General features: G+C 25.9%; 1 protein-coding gene across 4 annotated transcripts in view; it reads left to right on the forward strand.

Annotated features, from left to right (window-relative positions):
• The window catches only part of LOC147804364 (uncharacterized), a 173,153-nt gene that overhangs the window by 14,167 nt on the left and 146,613 nt on the right, over positions 1-12,373 (forward strand). The window contains exons 1-2 of one of the 4 annotated variants that reach the window (XM_087152417.1): positions 2,746-3,738; positions 4,036-4,113. The exons of the other annotated variants lie outside the window; for them this stretch is intronic. The gene's annotated coding sequence lies outside the window, so the exon portion shown is untranslated. Of the gene's footprint in view, positions 1-2,745; positions 3,739-4,035; positions 4,114-12,373 lie in introns of those variants that run through there. 4 annotated transcript variants of the gene reach the window in all.

Raw genomic sequence — 12,373 nt, forward strand, 5'->3', positions numbered from 1 at the left:
TAATAATTCAGATTAGATCATTGAGGTAACGAGAAGGGTAAGGGGGGGCACTTATAGGCTGGTTGTATTACGCTTTTTTTTTAAATTTTATTTCACTTATTTATTCTTCTTTGATTATTTTTTAAAGCAGGAAGATACAATTTAAATTTTTCAATAATATTTTACTTTTTTTTTTTTATTTTTTTAAGCGAAAAATGTGTTATTTTCTATTTTAAATTATATTTTGTGAAGAAGTTGCTAATGTGGGGCTTAAAGTAGCCAATCGGGGAAGTTGGGAGGATTTATGTGTTGGATGGTTATTCGTGATTGGAGGTGTAAGTATTGGTGCCTTTTAATTAGAGTAGCGGTATTTCTTTTTTTTTATAAGCTGGGTATGTTTAATTTCTCTATTTATTTTATTTTTTTAGGGCAAGATTTAATATAAAATATGCTATTTTTTTTTCATTTTAAATGATATTTTTTGAAAAGGGTGTTGATATTTATATGAGCCGATTAAGGAAGGTGGGTGGATTTCTGTGTTGGATGTTTATTCTTTAATTGTGGAGAAAGGAAAGTATTGCTCTTTTTTAATTAGAGTAGCGGTATTTCTTTTTTTTATAAGCTGGGTATGTTTAATTTCTCTATTTATTTTATTTTTTTAGGGCAAGATTTAATATAAAATATGCTATTTTTTTTTCATTTTAAATGATATTTTTTGAAAAGGGTGTTGATATTTATATGAGCCGATTAAGGAAGGTGGGTGGATTTCTGTGTTGGATGTTTATTCTTTAATTGTGGAGAAAGGAAAGTATTGCTCTTTTTTAATTAGAGTCACGGTATTTCTTTTCTTAGAAGCTGGATGTATTTAATTTATTTATTTATTTTATTTTTCTAAGGGGAAGATGCATTTTAATATGTTTAATGTAAAAGATGTTATTTTTTTATTTTAAATGATAAATTGGACAGAGGGTATAGATATTCATGTTAGTCGATTGAGGAAGGTAGGAGGACTTTTGTGTCGGATGCATTTTTTCTTTCTTTTTATAAGATTTTAAATTGTTATAAGAGGTTTCGTCTTTTATTTATTTATTTATAGGTTTTTTATTTCTTATAAGAGATACGTTTATCTCTATTAACTTATTTTATTGTCGAAAATTCTGATTTGGATGGTTGGTGTCATGGAAATATTTTAAGTTCATATTAATTGATATTTAGTTTTGCTAATTGAGGTAAAGGAGAAAGAACATTTAAGCACAATGTTACTTTTTTCCCCTTTCTTTATATGATAAAAAGACTATTTAAAATTTTGTTGTTTCTGTTACAGAATGTGTGTTATTCTTTATTTAACTAATAGTTTATAGAAGTAGTTGACACGACGCTAACGTTATGAATAGTTTTCTTGCCGTTTCGTAATTTTGATTCAGATTCGTTAATTAGTGCAAGTAGGAGGAGGAGGGATTTGATGCAAGAAATTTTTTTCATTTCTAAGAAGGAGTTTCTTAAGCTAGATATTTTTTTGTTAAATATATTTCTTTTCTTAATTAAACAAGGATTTTTTTAAAACATATGTCAGTTTTTGAGTAATTAGTGGAGATACAATTCTCTGCAAAATTGTTTTCACCCTATTTTAACAGTTATGATTCATTTATTTTGGTAAAATGAGGAGTCTTTTACCAGATAGGTAGTCTTTTAAGGGATTATTTTAATACTGAATTTTATTAAGAATATTTTTTTGTTAATACATTTCATTTTAACACGGTTAAGATTTAATTTAAGATTTCGGCATAAAAAAAATTTAATTTCAAAGAACTTATTCAAACACGCGTTATTTTGCGCTGATAAATTACATTAAATAGCCTGTAACACATTTCTCAGCTATTTTTAGGAAATATATAAGTAAATTTCGCTTTGTTTAAAATCTATTATTTATTATTATTTCTGTTAAGAAATAATAATAAATAATAGACATTTCTGTTCTGTTATGTCTATTTTATTCAGTTTTAAATATTTTTTTTAATTTCATTAAAGACGGTTTTATTTTTAATTCTTTTTAAAAACAGCATTCATGAAACTACATTTTTTAATAAAAAATCATTTTCTCTATGCACTTTCATTATCAGAGAAATGTTTTTAAAAGGACGATTCTGTTATAATGGTCTAAAACAGGGGTTTCCAACTTACATGAGACCGCGGACCACAATTAAAAATTTAAATCAAATGGTGGGGCCACAACTTTATCAAAATTTTATGAAGGACTTTTTCATGTTTGAAAGAACATTAAATATTATTGTCAGATTTTTAATAAGTTGTACAAAACAAAAGTATTAAATTACAAATTAAAATAAGAAGTAGATTTTTAGAAATATTTAATTCTTATTAATAATATTTTTAAAAATATTAAATAAATAATGAAAATTCGGGCTACAATAACTTAGGTTTTTATTAAAACTTACATAGTAGCACACAAAATATTCTATGAGAAAATTGAGATTTGTCTGCTACAACCACCAGAGAATAGATATTTACATTTAAAATTTACAAATGTGTGTGCAAATATTTTCGTCCAAAATGAGTGGTCTCAAAAAGTTAAATCGGATAATTTCTTCGAGAAAATTTCTGATACGCACATGCTAAATTATATTAACAAAATACAAAAAGAAATGAAATAAATTAGAGCTACATACAAGATTATTTTTGCATTTGAATAAATATTTTCCTGGGTGTAAAACCTGAGAAATAATTTTTTTTGCACAATTGGTATGTTAAATTTCACAGATACGAAGAAATTAGGTTTTTATTAACGAGAAAAGCATTTTAAACCCATATTGATTCTTTACGAAAATTGTCCGCATAAAAATGACAACTAGTAAAGTTTAGTCCGCGGGCCACAAAAAAAGGCTTCGCGGGCCGGATGCGGCCCCCGGGCTGCCAGTTGGAAACCCCTGGTCTAAAACAAATATCATTTTAACAAAGTGAATAATATATATTATAAATCAATGATTATCAAATTCAATAAGGTATGTTACAGATTGAATCATGTTAGATGCACTGAAGTGTGCCTTTACCAAAAAACAAGCATTTGTGGCTCTATTAAAATTTTTGCAGGAAAAAAGGAAATTGGTGTTATAAAAAAGGAAAGATGTTTATGTACTTTTTTGTGAGTCTACTGCTAGAATCAGTGCATTTCATTAATCTTGTAAATTTCTGAAGATAGCAATTACTTTGACGTATGTGCAGTACATTAGTGTACTGCAAATGGATGTCCTTGAGGTTTCTTGAATACACCTACAAGAATAAGAGGGGGTTTCACTCTAACAACCCTTTCAACCTTTTTCTAAGAATGTTTCAGCCATTCTTTGTATTTCAGTTTTTCATTCTTTGTCATTCTTTGTATTTCAGTTTCCAGCAAATCAAAGCTGGGGTGCATATCGCACATAGAAAAAAGAGGAGCTATGAAACTCTTCAAAAAAGGTTGAAAACACTTTGCGTTAAGTTTTTAAACCAAAATCTAGACATCCCAGAATTTTTAAGTTCAATAGCTAATAATCTAAGAAAGAAAAACATGTAAATTTAAAAACTAACTAAATTTAAAACCCCTAAAAACTCAAAATTGTCAACATACAAAATTTTCATTCATTTCCAATTTCATATTAAAATCTGTATTCATTACTTTAGTTTATTAATTTTTTTGAATAGCTAAAAATGATACTACATGGCAGTTTTAAATAAAGCAAATTTTATATTTAAATATTCCTAAATGTAAGTTTTTAATTTTCTTTAACATCTAAAAGACATACCATTTAAAAAATTTATAAGATATTTTAACGATGATATGTAATACCTTTTTTGCAGTTTCATAGCAATGAACTATTTATGTTTTTGTATATTGTATATTTGTGAATTTGTATATTTTAAACATCGAAATCGTCATTATTTTACAAAAAAATAAAAAATTTTCCTCTAATGTATTCCAATCAAGTTATTTTTTAATTTTCTTGTGTTTTCAAAAAATAATGTCATAAAAAATGATATTTATAAATATATTGTTGTAAGCAGAAACAAAGTTCTCCATATACGTCTAAGCTGAAGTTTTTAGAGGAATAGTTAAAAAAGTTGTCAACTACGTCATAAAAGGTTTGTGATATATTTTATTTTAAATTGAAAAAACTGATCTACTTATAAAACACATCTTATTTAATTCAACTTTATAAATATTAAAATAATTTAAATCCAATGAAAATGTAATAAAAATAATTACATATTTCAGGCAATATTACTGTATTATAAATTACTTTCTAGCAAATGCATAATGGATGCACAATTTTTGTTCAAACTAATTGGAAATTGAATATAAATGAATCATAAAAAAAATAAAGAAAAATACATGAAAAAAAAAATCAAGCATACTAATTTTTTTTATTTGCTTATTAAAAAAGCAATCCTACTTTAATGAATGGTTTCTTTTTTTCTGGAAATTTCATAATTACAAATTAAAATATGTAAAAGATCAGATATTATAATACATATATACATTAAATGACTAATATATATTTAAGTCTTAAAATAACATTCGATTCAATACGAAACAATGATATTTTTAAAAAAACCAGCTGACTTAAATCATGATTAAATCAATGAAATCCTGCTAAAAATATTCAATAAGGTTTGCTTCTGATAAGTTTCCAGCATTTTGATTCTAATTTACTCTTAAATATAGTACATTGAATAAATGTTAATTGTGAATGTAAATAAATGTGAAAAAAAATTCCTTAATTATAATACTACGTTGTAATGCAACGTTAAATAACCTTTTACGCTTCAATTAGTAAATTAATTACTAAAGATGTAAAGTAATTAAAATGATAGTTGTTACTGTTTAGATAATTTTTTAAGTTGTTCTTATTGCCAATTAAATAAATAAGAATTATTATCTATTTAAAGAGAGAAATAAGCGAATAACACCACCATTACCACCAATCAAATGCTCAAGAGCCGCACCGGGTTCGAATGCCAGAGCCGGCGGGTCAATATGAAGATGCACTCAGTTCGCACTGATCACAGTACTAATGTAAAATATCCTCTGTGGAAGACAGATTATGGGTTCTCTTGCCGTCAGTCTAACCGTGGATGGTTTTCGTGGTTTACACTACATGTAACGCACATGCTTTTAAGTTCCATTGAAAAGTCCCCACGAAGGCAAATTTCTTCCAATGCTTGATCTAGGAGTTCTCTTTGTCTTCTGGGTTGAGTTCACTTTTATAAGACTACGTAATTGAACATTAGTAGCCTTTTAAAAGCAATTAAGACATTACAAATATTTATAATTTTTAACAAATTTTAAAAAATCATCGAAAATAATTTTTAGATTTATTCACTAAAATAATGAAAATAAAAAGTCACTAACAGAGAAAAAATCTTTAAGAGAAATGGCACCGAAAATTGAAGTTTTTAAAACCCAAAATATAAAAAAGAAAAATATGCTCTCGAATTCGATAGCAAATGATATTTAAACATTAACCAGATAGTGGATATAGAATGCTCTGCATGTTTATTGCAATATCTTTTTAGATAAATTATAATTTTGTCATATTTTAGGGTTTAAATTATAAATTCAATAGTTAGGGGATATTATGTTTTAATAAATCAAAAACTTTAAAAAAAAATTTAAATCAAAAACTTTTTCTAAACTTCATTTTTTCCCCAATATTGTAAACAAGAGGTGGCAAACAGTGGGTCAAGTAAGACCGTCAATGCATAAACCGATTCCCAAACATGCCATTGGTTAACTGAAACGGTTCTGTGCTATGTTATCAATTGTAACTGATTACAAAATAAAAAAAAAGCAAAAAATGAAAGAAAATGACACCTGTCAAAAAATTTCTATTAGAAGCGTTATAAGCGAAACACATTAATTTTACTCCCCCTCCCCTAAAAGTTTCATGTAGCCTGATAACACTTTTTCAATAGATAAGAGTCAAGATTCCCGGTAGAATCATGATCTTAGAAAATAAATAAACAATTTTATTGAACATTTTCATATTTAATTAACTTTTTAAGAATAAATGCATAAATAAGAAACAAAAGTTGGATAAAAAGCTCTTTGAACACGCACGACACGCAAAAAAACATGCACGGAACAGCAAAAAGCGCTTCAATCCAATCTTCTCATTTAAAATATTTTCCCTACACAGGTACCTTTTTTACCGGGACCTTTTTTTCCGGGGACCTTTTTTTCCGTACCTTTTTTTCCGGTACCTTTTTTTCCAGGTACCTTTTTTTCCGTACCTTTTTTTCCGGTACCTTTTTTTCCTAGAATCACATCGAGGGTTGGCGGGCCGCAGGTTGAGCACCCCTACTCTACTGTATATTTTAATAAGTATTGCTGATACATAGTGAAGCCTTATTTATAGAAATCATTTCAAGTCTTTTCTTTGCTCGAAAATTTGCAGTTTATTTTTATTCAGAATTCTTTCTAATAAAAAAATTTTTTTATCTTTGATGAATTAAATGACTATTAATATTCAAAATTATGAGTAAACATAATACATAACATTTTAAATATGTTTAATGTCAATCATAAGTGGGAAATATTGCAGTTTTTCTATTATGATGACTATAAAAATCCGAAAAATTCCCTGTGTGTAAAATATTTCCTACATTATACAACAATTATCATGAAACTTGTATTATTTCCTAAAATGTACTAGATTTTTTTTTCAGTTATGAGCAGTGGCGTATCTAGGGTATGGCAGGCGGGGCAACAGCCACGGGCGCATTATTTGAAAAAGGCGCAAAATCAATCAACACCAACGTTTCTTTCTTTTTTACAATTTTTCAAAATATTTTGATATTTTGTTTGTTTTAAGTAAAAATAAAATTTAAAAAAAAATAAAACATTGAAACGAATCATTTAGAATGCAGAATAAAAACTTCCAATGATCCTTTTTCCAGTCAAGCAAAAAGACAAGATAAACATCTCTTCATATCACATTACCAGGATGTAAAAGGGCAATTATCCGGGGATGAATAGAACACCTGCAGGCAGAGAATAGCCCTTTGGTGGTGACAGAGGGCAGAGAAATGTGAAAACCACGGGGTGTCCCGGTCCAGTTTAGCCCAATTATCTAAAATGCTTGGAGGTCTTAAATTTTATCAGGGGTGAAAATCACTTTGAAAAGCGGCTTTCGAATTTATTGATTATACAAATAGAACCCTTGCTGTAAATTGGCGTAAATCCTTCCAAAAAGGGAGGTTTCGCCACACATGGTGGGAATCACTGTCGCATAACATTTAAATACTAAAAATAGGAGGTGCCTCCGCCTTGTTTAAACCAATGGTAAGACTTAACAATGAATACACCCCATCTCATCTATTCTTTTTTTATGAAAAAAAAGACAGTCATAAGTGTAATTTAAAAATAGTATTACAAGGATTTTCTTTTAATCAAGGATTAAATTGTAAGTAATCATTTCTTATTTATTCAAATCATTGTATTGCAACATACTCACTTTATTAGTTCGCGTTATATTTTGTAGCGATCGATATATTTTCTAGCAATGCCAACTGCTCCACTTTCTTTAAAATATTTTATTGAGTGATAGTTAAAAACGAAACCTTGCAGGATTTAAGATAATTCTGATAAAATTTATAATTCTCACCTGGAACAAAATTATGTTTCACATGATTTTTTTCAGTTATTTATTATTTATACGTAGAGGGAGAAAATGGTTTTACATTAAATAAACAAAGAATCATGCAATAAATATAACTTTTGCACTCCATAAAAAATATTTTTCTACACGGAGCAGAGCTAGTTTGCATCTCTGTATATGTAGATTGAGAGGGGCGTTTACTACATTATAATATTTTGTTTTTGTATATAATTTTTTTATAAAAAAAACATTTATTATGCACAATGATATTTTGATAACAAAAAGTGAATTTTGTGTAATTAAATGCTGGTTATTGTATCATTATTATTAAAAACAATGCCTTAATGGGAAAAAAAAACGAATGTTAAAATTTGAAATGTTGGAAACATAATTTTATAAGTTTCCTGAAAAATTACTGCAATAAGTAAATATTTTTCTGTAAATTACGTAGCATTGGCTCAGTTAAGAGTGCCAACTACCCAGAAATAGATTTCTTTTCATTCATTAAAAGATAGATTTTAGGTTTAAACACTCATAAAAGTTCAATTTATTTATTTTTAATTAATTAATTTATTTTTTAACGTATTTATTTATTGAATGAATAGATTAAGGAACGTACCGGTTAATTGTTCAAACTGATTTTTTTTTTTGTTTTTGCTTTTAAGTCACAGAAATATTATTCACACACAATTTTAATTTTAAATTAATAACTTAAGCTCAAGTTTAAATAATCCTTATGTTTACAAATTGAGAAAAAGAAAAGAGTTGTGTAATTTATCAAAACCTTACTTAGTATTTTTTTAATTTCAAAGCATCTCGTACACAAAATTTTTTAATCTTTTGCCTGCTATAGACCTATTTTGGTAGTTATAAATTATACTTAAAAAAACTTTTTTTAAAAGGGTTCATATAAAGTGACCTTTATTTATATATTTGTCCATTACAATTAAAATAAAATATAAACAAAATATCATTGAAGCTATGATAAGTATTTTATAACTATCTATTAAAGCAGCACAATAACAACAATGATTTTTTTCATTAATTAATTCCCTTTATTTTAAGAAAATAAGTAAAAAATAAAAATAAACATCTTATAGAAAAATTCGATCTTGTTTATTTATAAAACATATGCATTTTTGTAAAAATTCAAAAAGCCCTCTCTCCTCAAAATATTCAAAAGATTTATATTTCTCCTTTTTCTAAAAGAAAATTTTAAAACTAATTAAATTCAATTCATTTTGGAAAGATTTATTTGGATAATGGCTTTGTCAAAAAAATATCGATGGTTAAATCCTTTATTTTATATATTAATTATTTGTTGCTTGTAAACTGAAGTTGCATTTTAATGTAAAGGTTCTCGATTGGATAAATTTTTAACCGCTTAAAATTTTAAACTTACTTATGACCCCAGACAATATTTAAATTTTAAAAAATGTGTGTATGCATCATCAAATGTGTAAACGTATTACCGCTAAGGCAAAAATTTGTTTTATTAATAATTATATATTTGTTGATCTATATGTTTGGATTATATTTGATCATATGAATTTTAAATAATTTTTTCTGTAAACGTGCATTTAATCTCTATCTTTTTTTTTTTTTTAATATATATATATATATTTTCAACTAATTGCCACTTGAGTGCAAAATTTAAGAAACGACTCTTTAATTAACTTAGGCCTATTTTGGTTTCAATAAACCGTAATTATAGAAAATTCTTAGAACTATTTAAAATATTTAATAATAATATTACAATACCTTCCTATAAAAAACATTTTATGCCCGCTCAAATAATATTTTTTTTTAGGTAATTCTTTTAGCAATTTTTTATCATATCTTTTATGGATTTTTTTAACAATACCCTTGGTACAGTAGCCATGGCCATATTTGGAAAAATAAGATTAGTGTAAAACAGTTTTTATTTATTATATTAATTCAGAATATTTCTTCTTAGAAATTAAGTTTTTATCCTCAATTTTATTTATTTATTTATTTTGCGAAATATGCGAAAATTGTGTGACAAATATGAACAAAAGAAATTAATCTGTGTTTTTAATATTAGTGCAGATTTTCTAAATGTGTTTTTAGTTACTATTGCACTTTTGTAACTTTTTCGTTTCTTCACATAAAAATAATATTCCATTTAGTTCAAATTTAAAGGAAATATATAAGGGGGAGGGGGAGACCTCTTTTCTATTCTAAACTTCTGGGGAATATTTTGAAGATCAAAAACCTAAATTTGATGAACGTGTTTATTAAGGGGAAGTACTTTTTTATATTTGATTTTTATTGTATATACTAATTTTTTAGCTTATTTCTATGGGTTTAAAGAAAAATAAAGTAACTTACAATTTTATCGTAATATATTTTGTAATTTAAAATGAAAGATTTAACGTTTCCCTATCGAACCATTAAAATTGTAATAATGCATGATTATCTGATACTAATAATAAGGATTATAAAGGTAATTCTTTTTCTGATTTACTTGATGGGTCCAACCACCTTCGGACTTATGTGCATAAAATGAACAAACAAGAATTAAAGATAAGAATTTTTAATTTGAATATACATACTTTTATTTAAATATATAATTCTTTTGGATAGTTCTAAGTCTACAATTCGAATTTAAAAAAAAGTTTTAATATCCTAAAAAAGAAGAAAAATGCGAAACGAAACTAAAATCTCTAGATTTTAACTGCCTTTATTTTCCTTTTAAAATTTTCAAGCACAATGCCGGAAAAATATGTACATAGTGGTTTCAATTTTCTCTAACTACTTTAATATTAATTATTAACAATGTTATTAAAGAAGGTTTTTCTTGAATTATTACTAATAATCACCCGAGTTTAGAATATATTAAAGATAATGAAATTAATTCTATTGCAACTTTTGATTTCCAGGATCTTTTCAATAGCATTCCCCTTTCTAAACTAAAGGATGTCTTTTTGAATTATTACTATGATTTTAAAAATATCCTTAATTGCGATTTTGATCATTGAGAAATTCTAATTAATTTTGTCTCTTTAATGACTACCTTTACAATGGAAAAGAATTTTATTCTAATCGATGGAATACCAAAAGGATTTAATTTCTTATCTCTCTTAGCTAACTTGTTTTTGCACTATTATAAAGAAAAAAAATCATTCTCTTAATATTAAATTTATTTTTAGATTATTGATGATTTAATTATCTTTAATTTTCAGGGTTGTACAATTTTATTAAATAATATTTACCCCGAGGAATTAATCTTGTTTCGTAATCATGATGATAATATTAATTTTAATTTTTTCGATTTGGGTATTATAAAAGAAGAAAATATCTGCTTAGTTGATTTGAACGATAACAGAAATGATTTAAATTTTAATATAAATAAACTAATTGCTTAGAATTCTAATGTTCCTAAAAATATCTATTTAAATACCATTTTTAATCAAATGAATAGAATTAAAAGAACATGTAGTAATGTTTATTTATTCAAAAAAAAAAAAAAAAAATATCGTCGAACTTTTTAAAAATTTGATAAAAAACGATGGATACCCAACTAAAGCAATAATATTCTATGTGAAATCCTTGAGTTAATTGTATGTCATTATAAATAAGTTTATTAAAAACTTCTTGTGCAAATCCATTTCGGGCAATTGCATAGCTAAAAATATGTGCAAAACGGCAATTCATGTTCCTTTCCCTCTTAAATAAATGTTATTTTTCTAAAATCATTAAAATTGTATGATTAAATATCAACTTTAATTATTATAAACTTCTATAATTCCCATTGTGCAGCTCTAGTGTGACATAAACGAACTACAATAATCTTTAAATTAGCCAGTATAATATCACCTTGCGCACATCCATTTTCGAGACAATCCTTGGTAACTAACAAATCAAGCGCGCTTCAGTACTTCAGTAAGAACGCGCCTTAAAACAAATCCCTCTATTTACGCTTTTACCACAATTTGCTCTTCTGTTTTCATGTTGTGCAATCTGACAATTTTATTATGGAAATAATTTAAATCATTATTTCCAAAGTTTTCCCGTACATGTAAGTTCATTTGAATTAGCTATTCGCTTTACAGATTTCGTATAGTGTTTTGCTCAGTTTTTTTTTTACATTTTATTTTCTGCTTTTTACGTGATATTTATTACCTAATGTGTTTTATTTTGTTTCAAAAAAGTTTATTGAGTGCTCCTCACACTGTTGTATTGATATTTGCTCTGGCTACATTGATACAATATTGAAAAGCACTCCTTTTTATGGATATAATAGTATGAGCTGATGAAGAGATTATATCTTTTTTTTCCCGAATTTTTATAAAAAAATTTTTAATTTAACTTTTTTTTTTTAAATTTTTGTTTTTTTATTTTAATAAAATATATATATATATATATATATATATATATATATATATATATATATATATATATATATATATATATATATATATATATATATATATATATATATATATATATATATATATATATATATATATATATATATATATATATATATATATATGCTGGTGTGTATATATGTGAAACAATCGAGAATAAAAATATTTTAAGAAAGGCGCCGATAGGAGGATTGCCAAAGGCGCCATTTTCTCTAGATACGCCTCTGGTTATGAGTACAGCTATAGAGAAAATTAGAAAACTTTCATTCTGGCCAGTAGCTAGTTGTAGCATTTAAAACTGTAGCAACTTTTTAAAACATGTGGTTAATTTTTAAAAAAATTGAACAT

This window comes from Parasteatoda tepidariorum, chromosome 9 (assembly GCF_982258835.1).
Source record: "Parasteatoda tepidariorum strain Cologne lab strain chromosome 9, Ptep-v5.0, whole genome shotgun sequence".
NCBI lineage: Eukaryota > Metazoa > Arthropoda > Arachnida > Araneae > Theridiidae > Parasteatoda > Parasteatoda tepidariorum.